Source organism: Falco rusticolus, chromosome Z (assembly GCF_015220075.1).
Source record: "Falco rusticolus isolate bFalRus1 chromosome Z, bFalRus1.pri, whole genome shotgun sequence".
Classification (NCBI taxonomy): Eukaryota; Metazoa; Chordata; class Aves; order Falconiformes; family Falconidae; genus Falco; species Falco rusticolus.
In genome coordinates, this window is record NC_051210.1 from 40,456,662 (window position 1) to 40,469,660 (window position 12,999).

A 12,999-nucleotide genomic window follows, 5' to 3' on the forward strand; every position below is an offset into this window, starting at 1 on the left:
AAGAAAAATGATGCAGTAATTTTGGAACAGAATGCATTAGATGCAGCTGCATATAAGAGGGTTTTTGTAGCTGTTTTATGATCTGAATGCATGTGACAATGATCTTTGAGATTTCATATTTTTCAGAGATGTTTAACAGATATGCTTCACTTACCAGAGTTCATAGGAGAACTAGTTGCTTGTGGGGATGGTGTGAGTGAGGAAGTGCTAGGAAGACAGGCTTATCTTCTCTGAGTAGTGATGTATTGCCGTCAGTTTGTACTGTTGGATCCTGTTGTACTGTTGGATTTTTGAGAGAAGAGGTCACTTAGCTTACTATGTGGCAGTGATGGGTTGACTTTAAGGCTTGGCACTAGGAAATGATATCACAGACAGTATTTCTAGATCACAGCCAAATATGCAGTTGAGTATGTTGAGGTTTGCAGCCATGATCAATAACAACTTTTGAAAAACCTTCGGTGGGAAGGAAGGGGACTATTTTTGTGCACATATTATCTGTGGGGATGTTAAATCTTAGAGAATGAATCTTGATAAACCCTTGAGTTTCTGCTGTTCAGGAAATGCAAGCAAAGTTCAATAAAGATTTTAGGCTATGGGTTTACAGCACAATACACTGTACAGGGTTAGAGATGCTGAACTTGCCATATAGTTGAGATTGTATGGAAAGAGACATTAGGCCATGAGTCACTAGCTTGACGATCTTTGCATGTTGCCGTGTGATGTCAACATACTGAAAAGGGCAGTCAGGCAGAGCTCCAGTATGCAAATTCCAAACAGTGAACCTGAAGACTCTTGCCCAGGTGCTGCTTAAATCCCAAAGGCCCCTCGCACTCTTACTTGAAGGCTCCCAAGCTGTGTGCCTGCTTGCATGCAGGGTATTTTCCTTGTAAGAGAGAGACCTTGGTTCCCTCTCCTCCATTCAAGGCTATTTCTGTGTTTTACATTAAACAGTCACTGGATAAAATACAGAACTGAAGGCAAAAGTACGTAACTTTCCAAGTAAAAGCTTACACTGGTATAATGGTTTGTGCAGCTGCATGACCTCAAAGTTTATATCACTCTTTCCTTCTGTAGTTAACCATAACAAATGTCAACATGATGCAAATCTACCCTGATATAAAAGTAAGGACTAGTATTTTGACTTGAAGCTGGCAGAGCAATCAAGTAGTTTTTATTTTATTAGACTGAGCTGCCCCGGGATCTAGAAAAAACATCTAACAAAAAGGCAGAAGGCACAGAAGGTAAGATTTTATTTGATATAAATAAAATACACAATGAAGCAAAGCAATGCTGATAATTAATTTACTAAGGACCACTGTGTAGGTCACTCATGATTTAATTTTCACATAATAATCACAAATTCAGTGGCATTACCTCTGTGTCTCTCATTATTATCTCATAATATCAGCTAAATCAATTTCCCATCCTTCTCTATTTTAAAATTAATCCCCAATCTATAGAAAACATGTTTATTTTGCATACACACAATTCATAGCTGTTTTAAATATATAGCATGTATATTTATAGTATAAATAATCAAGTAGATCTTAAGACTTACAAATCCTAAAAAACCTCAAGCTGTTTTACAACATTGCCTTAAACTACTGGAACCATATAGTAAAGGTCATGTTAACTAATCATGAGCTAGCTAACTAACTTACTCTAAAAAGACTACCACTGAGAGAGCAAATTACCTTAAAATGTAATGCTTAGTTCAGTGCTAGCTTGAATAACAACCTGCACAAAGCAACAGGCAGTACCGTGTCCTGGGTACATATTAATAGGTACAGATCCCATGCTAGCTGCTGGAAACGAGCAATAGCTGTCATGGCAACTCTGTATCTTCCAATTTATTATTAAATATTTATATTGCATTGGCATACAGAGACTCAGACAATAGAATAATGTCCTTTCCAAGGGAACAGAAGTCACACAAATGCTGTGTGAATATAATGCCAGTCTTAAACTGATTTTTAATTGCTGTAAGAGTAAAGATATAAACAAAGATATTAAACTAAAATGTATTTTCCACTAAAGCAGTATTATTGTGCTGCAGGTATTGTAAGAAGATAAGAGAGCAAAGCTTCAAAATCAGGTTTAGTTTGTACAAAGTTTCTGCATATTTATTCCAGCAAGAGTTAGAATCACTTGGTTGTATCAAAATTAAGTCCTGATATAGTATGGCACAGCTCTGGAAAACTGAGATTTACAACTCTGAATATCTGCTTACATATGGGGTGAATTTGTTCTGTTGCTCTTATGTTATCTTAGCAAATAACACCTGTTGCATCCTGAGAACTTACCATTGTACTGTTAGTTCAGCATGGGATCACCCACATCCACCATAGCACAGAAATATTCACAAAATAAACAGTTGTCACAGTAACTCAAAACTAAAGTGTTTGCTGGTGCTTTATTGCCATAATATATTTTTTTTTCATCTGTTCTCTTTCCATAAACAATGACACATTGATAATCTCTTGATTTCCTCTTTCCCTTTATCTTTAATGCACATAGGATTTTTTTATAAAATAAGCACCACAGATGTATGTGTGACAACTCTTTCATTAATGGATGTGAACTGAGTAAAGGACTACAAAAAAAAAATGTCAAAGTTTGTTGCCAGAGACAGAGTTTAAAACTGAGTTTACAAAGTCCCCCATAGCTTTTAATGGATATCCTTCTCTGAGTTCACATCTCTCTGATTAGCACTTCCATGTTTCTTTATCACAAAAAGGGTGTGTCTCCCGTACAACTGGGCAGCACTTTCAATTCAGAAGTGAGTTTTGGAGGCCTGGTCTGTTGTCCCCTATGGAAAGAAGAAAAAGTCACTGCAAAAGGTATAAAGAGCTTTCCTGATGTGTTTCCTCTCATAGCTTTCTCTTGGTTTTATTGGGATGGGAACTTGAAGGAACGTAAAGAATGGATCTGACATTTTGCAAGCAGCACAGGAACAGAGTGGGTGACAGGAGTTACTAACTGGGAAGACACTCTGAGGGATGGAAGAAGATATTAGCAAGGTTAGCCATATTTTCTGCTTTAATTAGACAAACGAGTGCTTAGAGAGTGTGGATTTTAGACTTGGACTGAGGAAGGATACTCCATATACCTTGTCTCTAGAGGACTAACTGACCATCCAACAGAAGAAGATAAGAATGAACAGGATAATTTTTTGGAGTTACTTGGATTATTATGTTCACGTTCTTCAGTCAGTAAAATTCCTATTGCGATTCATGAACTGAAGTCTATTTTTTCACAGAGCCCAGGGAATTGAATGCTTCAAAATAGTATGTCTGATGTTTTGTCGGGTGGTAAACAGTTTTCTTTCTAAATACTCTAGCTATACATCTGTCACATCCCCACACTGGCTCCACAAATCAGAGCAAAGCAATGCTGTGAAAGGGGGGTGGGTATGGGTCTGCCCTCTGCTAACCCCTCCCTGCTGTTGGACAGTAAATATATACACAGGGCGTGATGTATATGAAGCCCATATGGTTCCTCTTCTCTGAACTCCAACAGGCCATTCTCTCTCCTGGAACCCTCTGAGCAGACGTTGTTGTCAGCAGTGAGTTGGTACAAACGCTGAAGTTAACGGGTATTCACGCACAACCTTGGCACCCCACGCTGCTTCCTGCCCCTCTATTTTTCCACTGCTTAGTGGAAAATCTGTGTCTCCTTCATGAGATACATTCTTCAAAATGTGAAAGAATTAGTGAGACTGACAGCTCTTTTATACTTATGTTCATGAATTTTCCTTATTGAGCCGTGTGACATTATGTTTACATTTTTTATCATTCTCTTATCCACTCCTTTCTCAGCTGTCCGCATCTCTCAGTGGGAGTCAGATGGGCTGCCTTGTTCCCCTCCACAGCACAGGGTACGGTCTGCATCGCAAGGCCAGGTGAGTGTTTTTGCCTACCCACACCTCTGCTGTGGCATGCAGCTAGCACATTGTCTGTGCCAATTGTCAACATCATCTTCCTATTGAACACTCAGTGCTAGAAATGAGTGTGTGGTGTAGAGCAGGTATTTGTAGATGGTTCTGCATTTCATAACTGTTATCTGTGGTGTGTAGCTGTGAGAAAACTGAATTTGGCTATTCAGGCAGAGTCTTTTCCAGTATTAAATTTTAGCTAGGAAACTGCTTTACCTTGTGTTTACACTCAGGGTCCAACATCTGATACAAAAATGCTGGATTTTTAGTTCAGTGCACAGCCACACTGACAAAATTTTTATTACACTTCGTTACAGAAACCAGTTCCTACAGATCTGACTGCAGGACAAGTGTCACAGACTGTAAACGCTAAGGAAAAGGGAGACACCTTGTCTCAGTTTTGTCATGTACTTATATAAATAAATATCAGTAATGCTGTGGAGGGAGCTGGGACTCCTAAATAACCTGAGAAGTCAATGAAAGGCCAAGAAGGAACCTTCTTGGTAAGCATTTCCTTTTTTCTAATAGGAATGAAAAAGTAAAAGCGGACAGCAATTTTGTGGAATTTCATTCATAAATATTTATTCTTAAAGGTTTAACCAAAAAGAGAGTGGAGCTTCAAAACACTTTTTCAGTGGACAAACATCACTCAATCCTTTGCCTATTCTTGTAGACGTGATTCTTCGTTTGCATGTGAGATCTCTGTTGGCTATAATTCAGGGAGAAAATTATGAGATTATTTCTTTGTTTCATGCCATACTGGAACTACTCTTCTTGCTTAGCACATAATTTTCAGGTTTGATCAACCGCAGAAGGTATAGACCTGAGTTTTAGCAAGAGGCCTCTGAATATCAAACTGGCATGCTAAGCAGCTGTGCCAGAAAACTGCAGATAAGCATTTTGACAAGAAAACAATTAAATTACTCCTGTAATGGGCAAAGCTGATGTGAATAAAACTTAGTTAATGGTTGACAATATAAATTCTTAACCCTCATAGCTTTTTCTTTCAGAAATACTGCTGGGAAAGTAAAAGGTATTGGGAGAGAGGGATTAAAATAAGGTGTACTGTTACAGCCTAAATGGGTTCCTCACTGGAGATGAGTGACCTGTTTCTATTTCACTTAACTGCTTTACTGTAAAAATGAAGGCAGTATTTACAGATGCATTTACCATAGCTCTTTAAAATTTTAAGACTGCCCTTGCAGTCCTTGTTATGCATTCCCAGGATTAACATGGGGATGTTCTTGGCATTTCATAGCCAGACCTTTTGACTGCTATAATTGTGTAAGAATACAGAAAAATTGTAATAACATAGCAGATTGGCATGTTTTCCCTAAGTGTTGCTTCCATCATTCTTCAGTTTTAATTCCACTGAAAGATTAAGTGTGAAACTGACGGCTCAGAGGATATTCCTAGCAGTCAATCATGTAGTGGCCTTCGGCTTTTCAGTTACTTTAGGGTGTGGAGCTTTCTGCTGATAGTTTACTGGTTTGACTTTCACTGAATACAGAGAAATAGCACATTTGTGGGTCCACGGCCACCAATTAATCCCAATATCCTGGTTGTTACACCACTACTATTTGCGGTGACCATGAATCCCTGATTTATGAAGCACTATAATATCTCATTTCAAAGCCATTGATCCATTTCACAAATCCTTTTTACTGCACGTCTCTTCAGAGCTCTTTTTCTTCAGACCATAAGGCAACCAAACCCTTTGCCTTTTCCCTGTTGTGATGCTGTGCCAGCATGTTAGCACTTTGTTATTCAAATTCTGTCTGCCTCTATGAACCATTCCCAGAATGGTTTCAAGGAAAGGGCAGTTGTGACCAGGGTCTGAAGATCAGTAGCTCAGGGAACACGGGCTAAAGAAGTGTAGATGGTATTGTGCAGAAATCCTGCGTTCCCTTGCCACAGTTTTGCCCATCAAGCACCAATCACATTTCTAAGACTGGTTTTGTTTTGTCTCTGTGAGATCAGCATCAAAGGTGGCCCTAGACTTTGAAACTTTGAAACACTGGAGTTTCAGTTCTCCCTTTAGATTCCCCACTTTATCTTTTCATTAAAAAGTCCTCAGTGATGCTGTACATTCCCAAGCCATTTTAGATAGCAAAGGTTTTATAAAAAGCATTCAAACTAAAGGAGTTCAGTGGGAAGCAAGAATACACTTGCTGAATATTTATGTAATTAATGTAAAATCAGGACAGCCAAATCTGCTGACAAGCTGATTTAACTTCCAGTAGAGGATATAATCTCTACCAACAGGGTATACCTGCAGCAAAATTTTTTATATGAAGCAAAATAACCATAGCTCATACGTGCTCAGAAATTTAGTACTTATTCAGACAGGCCTTGGTGTACTGAACTTGCATCCTCTGGCACCAATGTTAATATTTAAAAGTGAATTAAATGCATGTTACTAGTTGAAAATGAAGAGATTATTAGTGAAAACGATGTGGAAAAGCACAGGCCTTTTCAGACCCAAAACTACTTGCTTTGGATTGTAGACAAGAAAAGGCTAAATTAGCGAAAGAAAAATTGGGCTAAACGTGAGACCAGTTTGGTGGGTGGTTTTTTGTGGGTTTTTTATTTATTTACTTTTTTAATATATCATTAAACATTCGTAGATAGAAAGTTGCCAAAAGAACACTCAGTGGAGTTTTCCATTGCCACTGCAGTCTATAGCTCATTTGCAATTTTTGTTGTTAAGAGCAATGCAGGAGGTCAAGTTTATTTGTCACTTAACACTGCTTTTCTTTTTTAGCTTCAGGCATGATTCATCCAATCACAACACCAAAAAAATTGCTCTGGGTCAGTCTGTATGATCTTAAATAATTCAGCTAAACTCTTACTAACCTACTATATAAAAGCATTTAAGACTTGCATATGAAGTTTCTATAGCAGACAGTTCAGGTTTGTGTGTTGCTTTCCGCCATAAACCCTGGGATTTTAATGTGACCTGCTGACATCCAAGGGAGTTGAATTATTTTTAAGATTTTTTTTTAAGAATTCTTTTTAAGCCTATTATTTCAAGCCTCAAACTATCCTTGTTTTAAGCTTTGTGCAGACTTTGGGGAAGTGACTCCTTATGTTCAGATCATGTTTCCAGACTTTGTTTGCAATTATTATAACCATTTTTTTCATTCCTTTGGAAGTCTGAATTTCAGTAGCAACACACAGCTTCTGCAAATTCAGAAAGTATCCAGAATAAGGTGGCCATTTGTTCTAAAAACATATATGGGCCATGCAAAAGGATTAGAGGCCACCTGGTTCCATTCAGAGCGAGACAAGCTCTTGCTTGTGTGTGCACAGAGCATCATTTAGGTCAATAGACCTAAGTGCTTGTGCCACAAAGAGCGTAACGACAGTCAAAATCCACACCTCAGTATATGAACATTGAAGCTGGCTTCCTGTCACTGTGAAAAGGGTATGCTCAACCTCTGAAGTCAGAACTGCAGTTGGGTTAGGGTATGCGTGGTCTGTTGTTGGCCAAAGGGCTGTAATTACTTCTTACAGCAGTAGGGTCTGCTGGGCTGGATCACAGTCTAGCAAGGAAGCTGCAGTGGTCCGAGTTTTAGGAGAGTGCTAGAAAGTGGGCTGCATTTAGGATTGGGCAGGAACGATCCAGTTAGCTAAGATTAGCTCTGAGCTTTGCGGGGGGTGCAGTGCTTAGAATAGTTTGGGGGATGGCAGTGATCACTAGGTAAAGTCTGGGGTTTGGAATAGGACTAATAGGTGACCTGCAAACCTCAATTACAGCTTAGTAAATGAAGGACCACTTGATCCTGGTTTGGACATTTGGGTTTCACCTGGCAGCAGTTATTGGAAGCCTGAGACTATGATTAATATTTGGTTTAGGATTTGGCGTTGTGTGGAGCTGATTCAAGGCTGAGTGCACATGGGGACAATACTCTGTGACAAAAACTTGCATGTAATGAGGTGCCTAGGGCTTCAAGTCATTACCGGTCTATGACTAAAATTGGAGATTAGGTTTGAGGTTAAGGTTTGTCATAAAGAAGGCTAAAAAACTAAGTAGAGTCAGAAGTGGCTGCTGAGATAGATAAGGAGTAGGCTAAATTTAACTTTAATCTAAATTTGGGGCCCAAGGGGAACTATGAGTAGTGCTGGGTGTGCAAGGGGGTCCCAAGGCTAATGGAAGACGGGTGATAATAGGGCCCAGATGGCAATCCTTTTGGCTTCTGTATAAAGGGATGACTTAACACTGCATAAATGTTAGATTTGGGTTAGAAGCCAAAGAGCCATGACATGATCTAGGTAATGCAGAGACTATTGACTAGGCTAAGTTTTAGGTTAAGATTTGGCTATCACTGCAGCCTTCAAGCTACTTTCAGAACTGGGATCCAAAAAGCTTCAGATGTATGCTGGTAAACTGGAGTTATTCCTAGAAAGTGAAGGGCTGCTTGAATACCACTAAGTTTTTGCTGGAAAGCCTTAAGACTGTTAAAACCTGAAACAGGAGTAGTATTATGTCTCATACCAGTTCTAACTGTTCAGCTAGGCTTAAGTTGTTGGACCAAAATAGTTCCCATGCAATGCCACAGCAGATGCTAGCAGGTATCTCACAGCTGGGTTTAAATGTGGGAATTGCAGGAGTCAGTTCATAAATGTTAACATGAGAATTAGGCTGAGATGAAGTAGGGCTGGGAACTCACTGTCCCAGCACCACAAATACAATGTGTGTTTTGGTGGTCCTACTGTCCATGTCTGCAGCTACTTTCGAGCTGCCTGTGGGAGCTGGATGGAGTAGAGCAGAGGCCCTCAAACTACAGCCCGCGGGCTGAGTACAGCCCCCCAGGGTCCTCAATCCGGCCCCCGCTATTTACAGACCCCCCGCCCCCCCTCCACCGGGGGTTGGGGGGGCAACCAAGCAGCCGCAGATGGCTGCCTGCCACTGCATCCGCGCGCCGGCCCCCTGGTTAAACAGTTTGAGGACCCCTGGAGTAGAGAAACACTGGGTTTTGCAGGTCTCCATTTGTCCACAGCTGCGGGCACCTTCGAGCTGCCTGTGGGAGCTGTATGTGGTGGAATGTATAAGGTATGTATGTGGTATGTATGTGTATGAGGTATGTATGAGGAATGTATGTAGTAGCTGTATGAGGGAATACTCAGACTCCTGACTAAAATATCCACCTGCAATTTTTGTGAGTCAGTTAGAATTTGACTCCAGGGAGATGTTTTCGATGGAAAGTTCTTTCTACATGACTAAAAATGGGAAAAGCAGCAGGGACTTCTCAAACTAACTTGATAATTTTTTATCTTCAGAAAGTCAAACAGTAAGAATGTCTCAGCAGTTTATCAGAAAGCATATTATTTCATTCTAAATATACCATATTATTACCTTGGTAATACCTTGATAATACCCTGGTATTACTAAGATAATAATATAGTACAATTAGATTAGATAAATTATGGTTAAATAGGAATGTTTTCAAGTTTAGGAGCTGAAGATTGTATTATATAAAAACACTATTTAAGAATTAGTAAAAGTACGGCTCTCATGCAGGGTTCAAACAAATATTTTAAAAGACAGTGTTAGCACTGGAGAAATTATCTGTGTATTTCTGCCATGAGACTTTCACAGTTATTGTGAACATCTGCTTTCATAAAGCAGCACTGGTTCCTGTTTTAAAGTGCTGGCATAACATTCTTCTTCCTTTCTGGCTCTCCTGTTTGCCTGTCCTCATCCCTTCCCTTTTCTCTTTTTCCCTTCTCAATATCTGTTTTGATTGGTTTGTTTCTAAAAGCACTTCCCCATTAAATTTCAAGTTGAAGCATTCCCCAGAATGCCATTAAAAAACACTTGCACGAAACTGCTGTAATCTGTAAATACCTCATAAACAATCAGCCACATACTCTACATCTTTTTATCCCTCGAAACCTGTACCCTTTGCTGTGTAAGATCCCAGGAACTCTTTCATCTTTAGGTGCCAGTCTTGCAATAGTTCTTTAAGTCCTGTTCAGCTATGAAAACACTGTGCTTGCAGCCATACACATACATAAAGCAAGTTGAATGAATGCTGCGTGTTCCTGCCCTTTGGAATGGGGAAATACCTCATATCCTGTGTAAATCAGAACAGAAGCATCCTTTTGGCCAGATCTGGGACAATGGATATCAGACCTCACAGTTTTTGTCTGTAGAGCAGTGGCCTACAAACTGGGGTTCCTGCACCCCAGGGGGTACACAAGACAATCCACTGGGGTGCAGGAAGAAAGCATTTTTTAACATTAAAAAATAAATATTTTTTAAAATAGTGTTTCTTTTATCTTTATTTCATCCTTTCTAATGCCTATTTTGTGTATATTTTATTATGTACATAACATTAGTACAGTGGTACATGTCTGTAATTTATAAATAAGCATATATATATATTGGAGCGCATACTCAAAAATGTTTTACTCATAGGGATGCATGATGAAAGAAAGGTTAAGAGACTGCTGCCCTAGAGCTTCTAGTTCACCTTGCACTTTATACAGCTATTACATCTGTAATGAATAAAATACATGTATAATCCTATCAGCCATTATAAAAACAAGTACCTTTTTTCCCCTTTAAAAACAGGCTAAACCAACATCAAGATGTGCCCGGTTGTGCAGTGCTTGCTCATCCTTTGCAATTAAGAGACAGTGGAAGCTGAGGGCAGGATGTTTTGACTCCTGCTGTCTCATGAGGATTTAATGTCACAAACAACACATGGGGCCTATTTAATTGTGTTTGGTATTCAGCTGGTATAAATGGCTGAACCTGTGAGATGGGTGTACAAACAGAAGTGCTGAATGTGCAAGAACAGTTTGCTATCTTTTCTTTACATAAGCTGGAAGAGTTAGGGATGTGTTACCTGGCAACCTAAATTGACAATTCTTTATTCCAACTAAATATGTTATTCTTACAAGTTACTTTTTGGAGGGTTGTTTTGGTGTTTTTTGTCAATTCTCATAACTTTTTTATTTATTTCTTCTGAAGGTGATACATTCAGCACACATTAGCAAAATGCTTCACAGAATGGCATGTAGGCTACAAAATGCAAAGAGAAAAAGGTGAATAACTGTCAGTAAAGTTTTGAATGGCAGTGGAAGTTTTGCCCACGTAAGCACTGCAGTAGTTCATTTTCTCTTATTCTCAGACTGCAGACTGTGGCAGGGCAAGGACTGTAGTTTTGTTCTCTGTCTGTACAGTGCCAATAATTACTTCTATTGCTACAGAATTATGCCCTTCACAATAAACAACTGTACTACAAATAATAATCCCAGCCATCACAATGGTAGTACTTAGGAATGTCAAATACAGAAGGTCTAATCCTGTACTGCTCAACGAGCTTCACTCACCACTGGAAACTGCCTGCAAAGAAAGAAACTGGGAGGACTGACACAGCTATGGATGTGTGAGAAGTATTCAGCGAGCAGGAGCAGAGGGCTCAAGCTAGTGAACACATTATTTCCAGCAAGATTTAAATTATAGTTTCATATTAGTAGTAGGTTCAAAATACAGTGTCAATCTCTTCTCTATGGGTACAGAACAGAGCCAGCCTTTCCGTTCCCCTCCATTGACTTGGTCACCACCAGTGCTAACAGCTTCGCAACCTCCGTTAAAGGGAGCAGCACATGAGGCAGCCCGGAGCAGCCTCCATCCCCGGAGAGCTTCCAGACTCTTCTGTTTGGCATGAGCAAGCATTGCCATCTGATGGTGCAGCCTTGGTACTGCACAGCAGCTCCCTGTCGGGGGAAACTTGACATTAAATCGAGTGTTTTTTTCTCAAATAAAGTGCCTATGACTAAACACCAGATTTACTTTTTTCTGGCACCATTTCATGACGTTTTCTCAAGACAAAAATCCTGTTTTCATGAACTAAACGGTGCAAGCAGCTGGAAAGAGATTGCTTTAATGTTTACAACATTTAAAACCCTTTTAATCCCTGATCACTGTGTTTCTAGCTTTTCCTTGGAGGCAGAATGCTGGAAATTTTTGCTCTGCTTTTGCTTTTTCCTTCTGCGGTGTTTCTCATATCCATTCAGACGAGCACAGATCGTAGGCAGTGAAACCTCTCTTGAGTGCATGTACAGTGGTTTAGGATGGCTGGCATTTACGAGTGCCATGTTATTTTTTTTTGAGGTGGCAGCGTGTCTTGTGCTTGGACAGACACTCCTTATAAAGACCTCAATAATGTATTTCAGCTGTCAAGAGTGATAGTTTCATTCTCCGTTATGCACTTCTGACGACTGCTTTGTACAACTGTGTTTCAGCTTCACCACTGTAAAGTTGATTTTCCAACCTGCCAGGTTTACTGTTTGGCACTGGAAGTCCGGCCTTCCATTCAGAACTCTGTTTCTGCTTACAGGTCAGTTATTGTCAAAAGGGACATACTGATGATCTTGGTGCTACAGAAACAGACATGCTGCAGATCTTGGTGAAACAGAGCCAGATTGAAATAGCATTGGGTTTGAAACGTAGAAAAGGGAAAAGATTGGTTACTACTGGTTTATTTTAGGAAGAGAAAAATGAGTAGCTTGCAATTCTACATCATATTCTGTCCCACGATATCAAAGTGCTTTAATAACTGATTATCTTCACAGCCTGTCCTACGACTGAGGCAACTCTAACATATTGCATTTCTCTGAAAGTAACAGCAAAGACCAGGCTAATTGCAGCACATAGCTTTTCACTTCCTTGATATAAAAGATTATGCTCAGAGCTTTCTGCCTTACCAGTTTGCTCCTGCAAGGAAATGAGGTATTGAGATTTTTTCTCCACTAGCCTGGAAAACATTATTAATTAGTTCATGCAGAGTTCCACACTGCTAGGAAGATTTAACCTAGTAAGTCTAAAACCAATGCATCTGTATTTCTTTATGGTAGTGCAGATGCACATATGCAAAACCCACATTCCTTTGAAAACTGGAACATACCTCAGTCACTTGACCCTTTGAAAATAGGACCCTGAAGTTTACTATCCTTTGTCATGCATGGATGTACTATAAGAGCTCTCACTTTTAATTTGTCACCTGGAAAGTATCTTCTCATCTTTCTAAAAAGATACTACATTTAGACTG